The 13,844-nt window shown below is 42.0% G+C and overlaps 1 protein-coding gene across 7 annotated transcripts in view; it reads right to left on the reverse strand.

The window, feature by feature from the left end:
* The window catches only part of myripb (myosin VIIA and Rab interacting protein b), a 95,591-nt gene extending 90,050 nt beyond the window's left edge, over nt 1-5,541 (reverse strand). For 4 of the 7 annotated variants that reach the window (XM_031849812.1, XM_031849809.1, XM_031849811.1 and 1 more), the window contains exon 1: nt 5,332-5,540. The gene's annotated coding sequence lies outside the window, so the exon portion shown is untranslated. Of the gene's footprint in view, nt 1-5,294 lie in introns of all 7 variants that reach the window. The other 3 variants (XM_031849808.1, XM_031849806.1, XM_031849807.1) reach the window with 2 other exon arrangements.
* Nucleotides 5,542-13,844: the final 8,303 nt, after the last annotated feature.

Genomic DNA, 13,844 nt, shown 5'->3' on the forward strand with positions numbered 1-13,844 from the left:
CTGCGCATTACTTTGATTTAGGGTTTAATATGTGGCACATGTGTGTTCAGTAAATACACTTCACTTGGCTGCAAAACGTACATTAACTAGTGCGTGTTCCTTATCCAAATACAGCTTTACAGCATGAGAGTGAAATCATTTGTGGACTTGTAGCACCGTTATATTAATGTGTTACAGTTAGGGAGCTGACATAAGTTAAGGACTGTGCTAGCTTGAAACCCAGATCGACATTTGTTATTTGTGAGGTGAGACGGGACGTAAGGCAAGAAGTGAAGAAAGGGTGACGGAGAGGCCCATACAACTGAAACCGAGGGATGCCGGGAGGGAGAGAGAGAAGCAGAGACAGATGAGGAGATGGACAGAAGGAGAAGGTCCATTAAGTGCAGTGTCTAAACAAGATGGGAGAGCACTGGCAGTGGGAAGAGCAAGGATGACTCAGAAGGCCAGACAATTATGTCCATTCTATTATTGAGCTTCATCGACAGAGCGTCTCTCCTCTCGCACAGCAGGTCACTCATTCCTCCAGTTCAGCTCAGGGCCTGGCTTATGACGGACTGCTGTTCAACTTCAACCGTCAAATGTATACGTTTCAAAAGCAGAAAACTAAATTGCGACGACGATCCTGATCATGTGCTTCATCGCAAAGACACATTGCTGGACTTTCTGGAGCATCTATTTGAGTAAAATAAACTTCATTGGTCTAAAATTGAAGACGGTTTCATGTCATTTGGATAAAAAGCTTCAGGGAAACCAGAGGAATATTGTTTTTCAATATTTCAAATAAAATTATTTTATTTCATCCTTGCAGATATGTCCATCAGATGATTTTATGTGTAATTTGTATCAGAACAAGGGCAAATGACAACACATACATGCTCAATCTCTCACACACACACACACACACAAGTGTGAGAAAGAGCTTTTGTCACATTCTTAGCTACAGTGGAAAACTGCTGCTAAATCTCTCATTCTAAGACATCTGGTACCACGCTAATAAAGACACAATGGCATTCACAAACACTCCTCATTAAGCCGCTGGGATCAGTGACCTTGCCCTCGCCCCGGGAAAGGCTATCCAGTGTGACATAAGATGTTATATACAAAATGTTAAAACACACACACTGGCTCATGTGGACGTACAGCATGTCTTGCGAGGAACCCAGGTTCACATCTCCTCAGCCCTTTATCAGTCTATCCAGAGACTCAAATTAGCAGGTGGAAAATCAACCGAGCTGCTCTGTAACATATTACAACCCCGGCAGCGACAGGCTGGTCTAACATATTTGACTTCAGTCCCCGTTTCTCTCCTAATGTATTGAGGAGATCAATGCACCATTACTGTAAGGCCATCATTGTATAGCCACAAGGGAAGGCAATTATTCAGGCCTTCTTTTTATAGCGAGTGGTGTCAAGGACGGGGATGGAGCATCCTTTATGACAGCGAGTGTCTGCCTCTGAAGCTTCAGTGATGCACATACTTGGGGACAGCAACTGTACCCACAACCGATCCATTTTTCACTAGTGACAATTTGCAACTAGACGGACACAAACATACACTCACACAAATATGTGCACATCGAATCTATGCTTCTTCTATGGAGCAGTGTCAGCACCACTAACACACACCCTCAACAAAAGCACAGACGAGCTATCGGTCTGTAAGAGAGAGAGGGCTATTACAACAGACAAACCCTGCTTAAGTGACACTGATTGGAGAGTGCCTTCTGAGACAAGAGAGGTTGTGGGCTAAACTGAACTCCATCTTGGTAAGCTGATGTAGAGGTGAGATCTCCTTCTTTACCAACAGCTACTAGACTGCGGCTTGATTCCTTGTTTTGGCCCGAAGAACTACATTCTGGATTACTACATTCCTGTTGATCACACAGTCTCTGATCAGTACAATTTACCTGTATGTGTGCATGTCTCAGCAAATCGAATTCAACCCTATCGCCGGACAAGAATCTCAATATTACATTTGTTTTGCAAAAGTGTGTTCAGTGCCAACAGTGTTAAAATGCTTGCTTTCTGTAATACCTGCGACACAAACCCAGTATAGTTGTGTTTAGGTAAAGACTTTGGCTTTGGCAAATAAATAATGAATGAGGTATGCTTAATTTGAAACACACACAGCAATTGTTACAAAATATTAAAATATAGTTTTGGTCAAACTATCATCAAGAGTTCAGACTGACACTTTCAGCGCTCAGACAGAGAGAGAGAACAAGAGAGACATAGAGAGAGAGAGGGAGAGGGAGAGAGGGAGAGAGAGAGAGAGAGAAAAAACGGCTTTAGTGGGGAAAATAGGTCATACTGATGAATCTCTCAGGAGAATGAAGAGGAACCTGCATTTTCTCCAAAGGACACACCGCATGCATCAATCAACCACATCACACTGATACTAAATCATCTCAAATACACTCAAACGCGTATAAACAAAACACCACATCCCACACCCTGCTGCAGAGCACTTGGCTCTGCTGACGTCTAGTCAGCAGAGGATGGGCGAGCTGAGGACAAGGCCCTGTCGGAGCACTAAAAGGGCAGGTTCAGCCAAGCGCTAAATGAACTGCTTGTTTTAGACACTCTCCATTGAACCAGCGTTTCGTCACAGCCAGAGGGAAGGAGATTGAGAACGACTTTGCCGAAATTACTATTTGGACTGAAAGTGAATACGGTGAACCGACTTTGCAGATCAGCATTTACAGCTTCTCGCAGTCTGGTTTATTTCAGTGTGCGTGTGATGCATCTACGATTGGGAGATCTGTGCTGGAGATTGTCCGACACTGTGCTTGAGAAAATGTGGGAATAGCTCACTGTAGCTCCTTTTTAAACCCAAGCTCTGCAATTTTGTGTGTGATGGCCTTTCTTTGTCTCTCTGGTCATTTGTCTTCCTACATCCACCTGACAGCAGAAACAAGGTGTTTTTGTAACCCCAGGATACGACCAGTATCTGTCAACATGACAGCAAGAGGAGTCATCATAGAGAAAAGACAAGCAACAAGAATAGTGGGATACAGCACCTGTAGTTTTGGCTTTTGGTTTAGAGGCACATACTGCATATCAACTCAAAATTGTTATTCCTCCAACTGCTCCACCATTCGACTCGCTGTAAAGTAAGAAGCAAAGCATATAGTGTGAACCGGCCGGTACACAGTCATTACTTTAATATCACCAGTCAACCAAGGAACCTCATTCATACTTAGCATCCTAAGGGACGAGCCGTGTAAGTGGTTACACATGCCATCTGTAGATGAATTAGTTATTGGAAATGCTTAAAAAAAAAAGTTGCATAATGTGCAGAATATTGGCCTATATTGCCTTTATAAAGCAATGTCAGCATGAAACAATAGATAATATGCACTGACATCACTTTTTCAATAAGTTGTAAAACCCTCCTCCCCAACAGAGGATGTGGGGAAAAGCTTCAGCAGAAAAACAAAGTAATGTGTTGAAAAAGTAAAAGTTGCATCAAGGATCTGGATGTCATGTGTGGATGTTGAAACGTGGCCTGGACACCCTTTTAAACATGCAGGAAGTAGCACAGAGAGACTTTAAAGGGACATTGAGATTTATGTGGATTTTGTGGCTAAAAAACAATCTAGGACCTTACTCGTAAATGTGACATACCCAACTCAAAATGGCAACTACATATCAAAGTGTTGGCACCAACTGTTCCATGAGAATGCATCCAGTACTTCCACAAATGAAGATCGTCTATGCATATAATAATTATATTATTCTATTGCTGATATTTGGGCAACAGGCCTTTTTTTCACAGAAGACATTTTGACATGTCCCAGAAGGAAAAGCACATGTGTACATGATCAAATGAATGATGGCTGAATTCAATTTAGCTGCTTCCGTTTCAGGGTATTCCTGATATTAAGCATGCTGGCTCACTTTCATGCTGTCGTGCTTTACTTGGACACTTAGGTGAGTCATCATTGATGTTATCGGTTATACATGAGCTTTTCCTACTCTGACAATTCAAAATCACTGTTCTCCACAAAAAAAAAAAAAAAAAACAGCAAACCACTTTTGGATATGAATACTGCCACATTAAATAAAGCTTAGGTCATGCCAAGAAGAAAAGAAAAATACATCAGTGGCTTTTTAACTTGATTAGTGCAGACACACCACACTCCCTCCCCCTTTACTGTACGCACATCTGGCAGAGGGAACATTCAAATCCTCACCGGATGGGCTCCGAATGGGGAAGAGCCCTTGATCATTTGTCACTGTTTGACATATCGAACTGCTGTGTCACACCCATCACTACCTGACCAATTACCACTTGATGAGCAAGAGAGGAGGCTGGCAAGGTGAGAATGCTGCAGCTGATATGTGAAGACACACTCTCACACACACACTCACATACACGCAAACACATTGTGACCTGAAGTGTTAAGAATTAGAACAGATGCTAATTGAATCTTCCTCTGAGTCACTGTGCATGTGACAAAGTGTTGAGCACAAACTCTAAGAATGGGTTGTAATTCTGGCTGAGGGATCTCTATGTTTTCCTTGAATGAATAGCTCAGAGCAGCCGGCTTATTCATCCCGTATTTGGGTGAATGTATTCCTGGCGTCTCCCGAAAGAGCTTCCCAAAATAACCCAGCGTTATTGTCAACAAGTGACAGCGTTGACACAACAAAACAAAGCAACAGACATAAAAACTGCACCGAGCCTAGTTCAGCTACCTGTGCACCCACTCAGAGGTGTTGCTGCCAAGTAAGGCTTTTCAGCTTGCATTCCTTTGGGTTAAAGGTTTGGTTTTTTTTTGTTTTTTCTGCAACCACGACTCTGAGGCAAAACATGACATTCTTAACAGCTCCTGCTAATTAAACCAGTGTCCCCATCGGAAAAGATGAGTCACATGTTGCACCTGCTGAATCTGTTTTTTTTTTTAGTTTCTTCTCGGCACTCTGAACTGTGTCGAGCTGTGAGGCAAATCTACCTCATCGTATATCCACCTCACACACCCGCACCATGCCGCACTTTCCTCATTTAAAAACTGGCAACATATGCATTTTATTCAGACTGCCACCGTGGCTGACTGCGCGATTATAACAGCTGAGCGAAATCCTGCGGTGGCAACTGTCAGATATATATATATATATATACATATAAATGCACAGTCAATCTGGCGGTTTACAGCAAACGGTACTGAAAGGATGCTTTTCATATCAAGGTGCAAGCGTGCACACACATTAAATCACACACATCTCGTGCAGCCAACTGACACGGAGACTCAATCATTCATTCCTGCTCATTAAATCGGGCTAACGTTCACCTATATTCGCAGTGAGTTGATGTGGAGAATCACTTACACGGGATCAGTGGGTGCCGGATGACCGCCAGTTACAGTCTCTTTCACGTTATCCCAGATAATGACAACAACAACAAAAAGACGTGGAGGGATGCGCCTCTGCGCGTGTAAACTTCCGCGACACCTGTCTGTCTCCCAGATAATGTTTAGCTTGCCTGCCCCTCTGCTACTCGGCTTATTACCCCCCTGAAGCAGCAGATGCAGGCACCGCTGAATGGGCGATCACGAGGTTTGTATTACACGGAGGAAGGAGGGAGGGCGCACGGCGAGCGAGGTGAGGGATTGGCACCCAACCTTGATTCTTCCTGTATTCACGGTGACGGGACTGAGGGGGGGAAATCTGCACGTTGGAAATCAGAGATATTTGAGTCTCTCTTCCTGCATGGATGATCTGATGTCTAATCCCATTTTAGTTTTGTCCTGCAGGCACCTGTGCTTCCAATTTGGCACTGTTGCTCCATAGAGGAGGAGGATGAGGGGGAGGAAGAGGACGCACTGTTTTGGCTGCGCTTCATTCACAAAACCAGTCAGTGCAATTAATCTCGGAGAGAGTTGAAAACATCCCGATTAATCCAGCATCTATCTCTCAGGTCCTCATGTCTCTGCCCGCTGTCAAACTCTTTAATCCCCTCACTGTTTTAATGATCTGTTTACGTATTTCAGTTCAATAAGAAATAATGTGAAGCAATGCATTAAAAACAAATTCAAGTGTACTAAAAATATCTATAGAGCAATTATAGAACATAAAAATTGCAATTAAGAATCTGCATACTAAATCCATCCAGCGATCTATGAAAAACTAACATGGTCACACAATTACATTACCATTACCGTGTATCTGCAGATGCACTTGAGAACCCACTGTCTTCCTACATTGTGGTCTGGCAGAGCTGAGGTGAAAAATGGGCTGTTTGTTGTCTTTATTAGTGCACAGCCTTCTGGAAAATACGCTGACAGTGGTGCTTTGCAAAAACACTTTCTGGGCTCTGGTACTTGCTCAACAAGGTACATTTTAACAAGATATGTTGCAATAACAGGCTGCTTTATACAGATGATAAAATTAGCTGGACTGATGCTTTCTTTATCCTTACTCTAAATAGGGATGCATTTTACAACAGATAGGCCTACTGCTATAGGAAAACCTTTCCAAATCATACCTTCTCATTGTTAGATCCTATTTTCACTTACAAAAGCCCCTCCATGAGTCATCATAGATTGAGCGCTGGAAACCTGTGTGCCTCACTCACGTCACGCCCTTGATTATACATACATGCACAGAACCAGTCACAGTGCTGCAGCAGTGAGTCTGTGTGTAATCTTAGGTTTCTGATTCGCATCACAGTTTTAATGTACACCGATATGTACTGCAAATATTTAAGCCCAGAGAGCACACAGTTCGTGTAGGAACATTCACACACATGCTGTGTTCACACAAATTATTGTAAATCACAGGCGGGGATTATTCAAATCTTTAACTTGAGCAAATATGACTGCGTAGCAGTTGTTCAGTGGTGCACTTTAGAAGGAGTGTGCTTATTATGGTTCAGGCGCTCATTGCTTGGAGATTTAAAAAACACATGTCTGGCCTGTTTAACTGCTGTTTTCATCATCGCTTTGTCTGGAAGATGTAGTTAAAGCACGGCAAACAAATATGAAATATAACCACAGCTGCTGGTGTAGCACTACGACTACGTCAGTCAGAGGAACTAGAGGCAGAAGAGAGGCAGGACGGAGCAGATGTCACCATGACAGGATTGAAAGAGAAGTAACTTTACATGGCAAGGACACTCCCGGTACAACCCCAGTCCTCTACTAGGGTCACTAAGTGGCTCTAGTGTAGAGTGAGGGGTCATTCGTTGGGTTTTACATCAGCAATCCCCTGGTCACAAGGACATTTCTGCAACTCATGTTCACATACATGTTTGAGTAAAGCTTATTAAAGGCTTCATGCACCAGCAGTACCGGTGTTTGTGCTTCATGCTCTGCTGCTGAGTCACTTGCAGTATGACACCGCATTTGCATCTGCAGATCTGAGGTGAATAAAAGAATAAGATTTCTTAATTTTGTGGCTTGATCCATTGAATTTTTCTAATTTCCGAAAAAAAAAAGGCTGCATACAGTGGGTGATGTGAACATTTCGGGCCTTGGGGCATTTGGCTTGTTACACGAGAGTATGTGCATTTGCACACTTTTGATAATCCTATCAAGCTTGCGGCTGGGAACAGAGGGAATATTCATGCAGTCATCCCCCAGTAGCCACTGTGTGAAAATGCAATCAGCAGGTCAGAGTGGCGTGCCTTAACACGTATCAGCACTGTGTGATAGATTTTCTGCGCATGGGAGCCTTCAAAGCCTGCCTAGGAGTTATGATTGCTAAAGTGGAATATTTAGAGTGACTAAAGAGAGAGTCCTTCTATCCGTGTCACATGCTGGTATCGCAGTGTTGTGGTGTACGTGTATGTGTGTGGGTATTGTCTGCGGTGACATTCAGTGTTTCTGTGTGTGTTTTGGAGGCAGATTACAGCTCCACAGCCTGAATGTTGGCATTTGAGGTCTCTTTTCTCTGAGGGCTTCACTGCACACTATATGATCTCGTCCTTCAACCAACTGTCAGCCTTCAAATCCATATAAATGGCCAATAGATCCCAACTGTACATTAGCAGCCAGTAAGAGTTGATTTAAGGATGTTTTGTCAGGGAAACTTGTAACAGTGATTTTTTTTGAAAAGGCAACAATTTGTGACTGTCATTTCACCCAGTCAGAACCACTCAAATATGCACCTGTTGGACCAGGTACTGACAAGCTATAAGCAAAGCTCAGCCACCAGGGGTCCTCCAAAATGAAACCTTCCATTTGGTTTCCCTGTGAACTATTGTTCATAATATTCATGATTTTGCTATATTGACCAAAAACAACGCAAACCCTAAAATATCTCGAGGCTTGTGCCACAAAAGATACACATTTTGGGGTTGTTATCCAAGATATGGAGATTTAGGGGCACTATACAAATCCGTCAAAATTATAACATGTACTTCAACTATAGTGATTCTTCTAAATTAAAAAAATAAAATTCAATGGAAAAAAAAGTGGTGAATTTAAGAAACAACCCAGCCAGCCAGCATAATAGAGGATTTATTTATAATTTTGAAAGCAAAGAGTGCCTTTCTGAAAAAAATGGATCAAACCTCAGTGTGTTCCTGAATGTGCTCGGAGATCATATTTCCTGTAATAAAAACACAGTGACATCTCTGTGTTTATGCAGGCAGCAGGTGCTTCGGATGCACTTACCTAAGAAGACGGGCTTTTACACCTGCGACACTCAACAGTCTCTCCTCGGTGATCCATGATCTATATTGACCTACATACATAAGCCTGCCTCTCCACCTGTAACACTAGTGATTCTCAGTAGGGGGGAAGCTTTTCAAGGCTGTACCACTTCCTCTGAGATGTAGACAACTTCTGACAGATAATTTGCCACCAACCAATAGGATTGTCTCACACAACCGCTGTATTCTTTGAGACTCTTCACATCCCAAAATCCATTGCACACTTGCATATTGTCTTTGGACTATTCTTGTTACCTCAGGAAGTCAGAAAAATAGCACATTTAACTGTGTGTGAATACTCAATTGTGCATAAGTAAGTGCAGTGTATTGAGAGAAATCTGCTCACACACATGTGTTAAGGCTTCCATCAGCAGGGACTGACCTGTCTTGAGTAGAATTGTATATGATTACCCTGTAAACAAGTGGCCATAAAGCAGATGTTAACGAGCCCATAAAGCATATTCAGTTATTTCTCAATCAATGGAAAGCAATTAATAAAATACATGATTTGTTGTAATCGCTATCAAAGGAGTAAACGCCTGAGATATCAAAGACCTGTGGGTCCGGGTATTGATTTTGGATTAAAGCTCCTGCTTTTAATCCAACAAATAATGTGTGTGTTAAGTCCTCTGCTCTACTAATGCAAAGATGAGCAACTTATTTTCCCCCCTCTGCTGTGGGCTTGTTCAGTCTGCAATCACTCAGCTTATTCCTTTAAAACATACATTTTCTTTGTGTTTGTCAGTGATGAGGTGAAGGTAAAGCCTCTGCCCACTCAGCATGGCTAAGTGGCCATCACAGTGTTGGAAACAAAGCATCACAAATACCAAACAAACACTGTGAGTCACTCCATGCATTGTTCTTTATTCACCATGTGAAGTAAGAGGAAGAATGGATATTCAATTGTACAGGGAGGATTAAAGAGAAGCCTGTTCATTTTTTTTTCTTCCCACATTTGATAAATGGATGGATTTGGCATTTTTACATTTGATAATTGCATTTTTAGAAATCTCCAGGGTGGATGGAGCTTCCATGGCGGAAGGGATTCATTAAGATATTTTCCCTGTTACAGCTAATATACAAGAGCTGATTGTCCTATGGGTGGGGTAATGAGTCAAAGCAGGAGCTGAGGAAAATCACACACGTAATGGAAAACAACCTCCTACCTCCTCATTACTCTGTACACAACTCAGCCATGACGGTTAGTACTGGATGGAGCCAGTTTTCTCAGGTGCTGCGAAATGCCTTCAGAGCAGATGTTCATTACGACTGATTTGCATTTGAACACAAAACAAAAATTACACACATTAACATGGTCATAGCAGGTCATGGAAAAGAAAAGTGTCTGGAAAACAAGAGGTCAGATATTCCTTTGAGAAACGCTGGCCTGCAGCTTTAAAGCTCCTCAGAGTATGAACATTTTCTGTTTTTCATGTACAGTGCAAAGCTTTCTAGATTGGCACTCACACTTAAAGATGTTCCCTTTAGTACTCCAGTAGCCCATAACTAATTATTTTTCCCTTCCAGCGTTTAGAAACCACAACATATTGACAGTCTGGTCAATCTCCTCCCAGACTATATTAGTCACACAGCAGCCCCCCTCCTTTCCTGTGTTTATTTCACAAATGTGGATGAGTGAGAGTAAATTTGCCAGTGGCTCCACTTCCCTGTTGCTTGCCAATAGTGTTCTCCAGCCAAGTTCGCTGTTTACTAAAGAGGTGTTTTTGTTGCTAGCCACCCAGCATTTGGCAACACTTGGTAACACGTACCACTGGTGAATGAGCTTCTCAGCCCAGGCTACTATGGTCATGATTTGAATTTGAATTTATGAAATGCCTTCAAATTATTTTATGTTCTCGTTAAAAGATACATAACCACTTCTTTGCATGCTATCATCCATTTTAATGGCGCAAAATGCCACAAAATAAAGCTGAATTTATCAATAGTCTTTATATTAAAGGTACTATAGGTTGACTAACGATGCCAACAGTGCAAACAGCGGCAAAAGCGCTGGCAGAGCTAACAGTGTCTACCTCAGGGGCAACTGGAGCGTTGGTGCTACGCTTCCAATATGACGCCGTTATCAGTAACCACCGCATGAGAGCAGAGTGGCGGTCGTGAGCCAACCAGTGGGCCACGCTCACATGCACTAACTGCACTAAAAGCACGGGCGAGCGGCCCGTCTATGTAAACAAAGCAAGGAGAAGCGGAGGGAGAGTGACTGCATTCTCTGCTCAGGTAGACATTAATCCATGATATATGTATTATATATCAATGCTGCTCTGAATATCAGATGTACCAAAGTTAACAATGGATCCAAATACTATGTGCAATGTGAAAGAGGTCACTCAGTGACGAACGGAAGATTCAGCGTGATACACCCGAAACATTTGAAGAGACTGTGTACTTAATTCTGCTGACATGATTGCTCTCGAGTTGGTTTGCTTCTGATTGTCAAGGACCGTAAGACTCGCCAGTTTTTAGTACACGGACAAAGTAGCAGACAGAATGACAAAGTTCTGACTTCAGCGCAAAGACATCTGTCATGTGGTACGGGACACACATACACCCAATCAGTTTTAAGGCCTGTTAGTAAGCAAATAATATGATTTCAGATTCATGTTCACACTGACAAAAAGATCATTTCAGTTCCTTTTTGCATCATACAGAGAAAAACACTTTTTTTTTATTGATCCATATTCACCCAACAACAACAGCCTGTAGACTGGTTATGCAACAATGCATGTGTGGCAGCAGCTGAAACATCCGTCCAGCCGCATACACGTCAGACTGAGCCCGTCCACACCTCGGTCGGCTCCTTCCTCTCGTCAAAGGCTTCAACCCTCAGTGTTTGAATCCAACTCCTTGCTGCCATGGTAACCAGGGCAGAGAGAGGATGGGATATAAATGAGAGATAGTGAGAGGGCACGACCCACACTACGTCTGACACTCTCTCATGATGTCGCGTTTAGTATTCTGGCTGAATGAACAATGGTCGGTGTGCTGTGGTAATAAACTGGACAAGCTGTGCTTAATGAGCACTTTCCTACTTCTTCTATTATTATGATCATTGGAGAGCTTCAAGACGTTCCATTAAAATGACCTGCACGATGACCTGCATACAGGCAAAGCTAGTTCAAATACATCAGTAAATGCCTATGTATATGTAGGTCTCAGAACAGACCTACATATTTCACTACATATTGGTGTTACAAGTTACATCAGTGTCACTTGTTTTGCTGGTTCAATAAGTTCTTATAACAGATGAAAATGTCTGTTTTTAAAAAACTTAGAGGACACAACTTGTTACTGTTTCACACAGGTTTGGAAGCTGCCGCCCTTAAAACTTGTAATTGTGTTCTTGTCTACAGCGGCTGCAGGAATTTGGCAGCCAACAAGAGAAAGACATTGACAATCAGCTAAATTTACCCCAAAAACGTAAGGTGCGTTATGAAAATAGCGACTGTTCAACGTGCTTGTCAGTCATTTAAAACCTAAAAAAGTTATTTTTAAGTAATAAAATGCAAATGTTTCAACATGCCCTACTTTCTTGTTTTGTGGAGTAAGATAAGAGTTTCCCACTTTTTTACAACCACCAAAGATATTGACTCCCTTGAGACGTCACGTCCCCACAGAGCCCCCAGACTTATGATTTAATTGATTATCTACAGACTGAATGTTTTCTCTTCCTGGAAGCTTTTGATGTCTAAATTGATATGTTATGGCTCTCTGTAGACGGATCTAAAGGGCTGCATTTGGAGTAAAGCCGTATTTCATCGGCCTGGTGTGGGAGAATGAGGGCTGTGATTGCTGAGTGCCTTTTTATTCAGTGAAATTCTGTGGTGGGCATCAGATGTGAGATTAAAGACAAATACTGTCAGTAAGTGATGATATATTTAGGATTCACTTTGAGTCAAATGAGCGCTCCTCTGTGTGCTAATGCTCAAACAGCCAAGGACACACACACGCAGAAAGTGAAATATAAGAGACAAGACAATAATCCCTCTTTGTTCAATGACAAACACACAAATTACAGCACAGCCACACAGCTATTTCCCCTCAGTCTCGTCCTTGGCTTCCTCTGCCGTTTCCACATGAGAGAATTGAAAGCCTTACTGCTTTTCTCTCACTTGCACCTTTCTCACAAAGCTGTTACCAAAGCAGCTGCACAGAAAAAAGAAGAGGACAATGTGCGGTAGAGAAGTATTGATTTGTAATCAGACCTCTAAGTGTCCAAGTGAGGGATGAGAAATGCATCTCGTTTCTCAGCTAGAGCTTATATGACCCGACGTACACACACTGTTCACATGTTATCCTTCCCACACACCGGAGCTCTCTTCTTCTGCCAAACACACATACGGTATCTGCATACAATAACACAGAGACATGATTGGAAGTGCTATTTGGAGCATGACTGAGTTTAGGTTGCCAAATGGAGTCTTGAATAGGAGAAATTTCTCCTTGATGCACAAGGAGGCTAATTGACTGTTATGTCAGTGATTCATTTCATTTGGAAGCAAGCCCAGAGTGAAGCAACTCCCCTCACATTGGCTATTATTTGTTTGAGTGTTTATGGAAATACATCAGAGCTATAAAGGGTAGCTGTATTGGAGGTTTTTTTATTCACAGTAACATTGCTCTATAAAGTATTGAACTCAGAACCAGCACAATCCATTTTTACGTGATGAGGAGAACACATGACTTTCTCCAAATCAAAGATTGATTTTCACACCGAGTGTTGAGACAAAATGCAAAGCAAATTTTAGAGGCTGCGCGACTGGAAGACTGGAAGGAAGGGGAAAGCAGCCGTCCAAAGGTTACGAAATCCACTTGCATCTAGGGTGTGAATAAGTGTATTTTCCAGAAGCTTATCAAACAGGATGGATTAGCTTTTTCAACAAAATAAATATTGAACAAATATTCTAATTTCCCATTAATCCCACTATATTATAGGTCTACTTCACCCTAAAAATGACAATTTGTTCATCAATTACAATTACTTAATTACTGCTTTTTGATTCTTTGTTCACCGTAAAGGCATGGGAGAAAAATAAAGTTTTCTTCAAGAATTCAAGGTAACACAGGCTGAGTAATTGATCAACAAATGGTCATTCTAAGGGTGAAGTATTCCTTCCAATTTTAATAAGGTCTATTTTCTGCCTAAGAAATTATTTTAAAAATGGTTCAC

This window comes from Anarrhichthys ocellatus, unplaced genomic scaffold (genome assembly GCF_004355925.1).
Source record: "Anarrhichthys ocellatus isolate YVR2014 unplaced genomic scaffold, GSC_Weel_1.0 scaffold10, whole genome shotgun sequence".
In the NCBI taxonomy this organism is placed as follows: Eukaryota; Metazoa; Chordata; class Actinopteri; order Perciformes; family Anarhichadidae; genus Anarrhichthys; species Anarrhichthys ocellatus.